Raw genomic sequence first — 2,264 nt, forward strand, 5'->3', positions numbered from 1 at the left:
GCTGCTGTTTTGTCTCACCCTTACTGTGGGCTCTGTGGTCCCTTTGTAAATATGTGTCCTTTACTCAGCTGGGACTCTCTCTCTCATCACCACTGCAGGTTAGAATGCAACCTCTACCCAGGCAGGACTGCAACAATAACTTCCATACTAAATACCCCTTATGCTGTATGCCTTCAGAGAGGAGGGTCTTGATTTTTAGAGATGTATCCCAGTCTCTAATCCCAAATTTATGGGATTAGTTTGCTGTGATGAAACCTTCTTGACAGAAGATTCTACTGAAGGAGGAGCCTACACATAATCTAGCTCAGGCAGAAAACTATATCTCTTCTTTGATGAGTTGCGATATACCCAGGAGTGCCACAAATGACTCACATTTAATTTGAGACTCAAATGTCCACTGGTATTCCTCTACCAACGAGATAGGATCCTGTTTCTTTGCTCAATATTTTTCCTTTTAAGATACTTAATCTCACTTTTTTGCAACAAGTTTGCTACCAGAACCCAGGTGTTGTGAAAACCACCACCAAATCTAAACCAAAGTGGGAAAGGAAAAGACTCATATCAACATCATCATCATCACTGGACATGTAGAATCGGGCAAGTCTACCACTACTGGTCATCTGATCTACAAATGTGGTGGGACCGACAAAAGAACTATCAAAAAATTTGAGAAGGAAGCTGCTGAGATGGGAAAGGGCTCCTTCAAGTATGCCTGGGTCTTGGATAAACTGAAAGCTGAACATGAATGCGGTATCACCATTGGTATCTCCCTGTGGAGATTCGAGACCAGCACATATTATGTAACCATCACTGATGCACCAGGACATCTTTATCAAAAACATGATTACAGGCACATCTCAGGCTGACTGTGCTGTCCTTATTGTGGCTGCTGGTGTTGGTGAACTTGAAGCAGGTATCTCCAAGAATGGGCAGACCCTTGAGCATGCCCTTCTGATTTACACACTGGGTGTAAAACAACTAATTGTTGGTGTTAACAAAGTGGATTCCCCGAGCCACCCTACAGCCAGAAGAGGTATGAGGAAATCGTTAAGGAAGTCAGCACCTACATTAAGAAGATTGGCTACAACCCCAACACAGTAGCATTTGTTCCAATTTCTGGTAGGAATGGTGACAACATGCTGGAGCCCAGTGCTAACATGCCTTGGTTCAAGGGATGGAAAGTCACCCGTAAAGATGGCAATGCCAGTGGAACCACACTGCTTAAAGCTCTGGATTGCATTCTGCCACCAACTCGTCCAACTGACAAGCCCTTGCATCTGCCCCTTCAGGACGTCTACAAAATTAGGTGGTATTGGTACTGTCCCTGTGGGCCGAATGGAGACTGGTATTCTTAAACCTGGCATGGTGGTCACCTTTGCTCCAGTCAGTGTTACAACTGAAGTAAAGTCTGTTGAAATGCACCATGAAGCTTTGAGTGAGGCTCTTGCTGGGCACAATGTGGGCTTCAATGTCAATAACGTATTTGTCAAAGATGTTTGTTGTGGCAAGGTGGCTGGTGACAGCAAAAATGACCCACCAATGGAAGCAGCTGGCTTTAGCGATTATCCTGAGCCATCCAGACCAAATCAGTGCTGGATTTGCACCTGTGCTGGATTGTCACACAGCTCACATTGCTTGTAAATTTGCTGAGCTGAAGGAGAAGATTGATGATTGTTCTGGAAAAAAAGCTGGAAGACGGTCCCAAGTTCTTGAAATCCGGTGATGCCTTCATCGTTGATATAGTTCCCGGCAAGCCTATGTGTGCTGAGAGCTTCTCTGACTCTCCTCTTCTGGGCCATTTTGCTGTTCATGACATGAGACAGACGGTTGCTGTGGGTGTCATCAAAGCAGTGGACAAGAAGACACCTGGAGCTGGCAAGGTCACCAAGTCCACCCAGAAACCTCAGAAGGCTAAATGAATATTATCCCCAATACCTGCCACCTCAGTCTTAATCGGTGGTGGAAGAACAGTCTCAGAACTGTTTGTGTCATTTGGCCATTTAAGCTTAATAGGAAAAGACTGGTTAATGATCAAAATGCATCATAAAACCTTCAGAAGGAAAGGAGAATGTTTTGTGGATCATTTGTTGTTTTGTGTGTGTGGCAGTTTTAAGTTTTTAAAATTAGTACTTTTGAATGGAAACAACTTGAGCAAAATCTCTGTCACAGAATTTTGAGACCCATTAAAACAAAAGTTTAATGAGAAAAAAAGACATTTAATCTCACCAATTTAATGAGATTTTTGTCTCTTTACTTTATCTCTT

The 2,264-nt window shown here is 43.3% G+C and overlaps 1 pseudogene; it reads left to right on the forward strand.

Annotated features, from left to right (window-relative positions):
- The first annotated feature begins 671 nt into the window (after window positions 1-671).
- LOC113931399 lies at window positions 672-1,985 on the forward strand (annotated as a pseudogene).
- Window positions 1,986-2,264: the final 279 nt, after the last annotated feature.

The sequence above is a fragment of the Zalophus californianus genome, chromosome X (genome assembly GCF_009762305.2).
Source record: "Zalophus californianus isolate mZalCal1 chromosome X, mZalCal1.pri.v2, whole genome shotgun sequence".
NCBI classification, from domain to species: Eukaryota; Metazoa; Chordata; class Mammalia; order Carnivora; family Otariidae; genus Zalophus; species Zalophus californianus.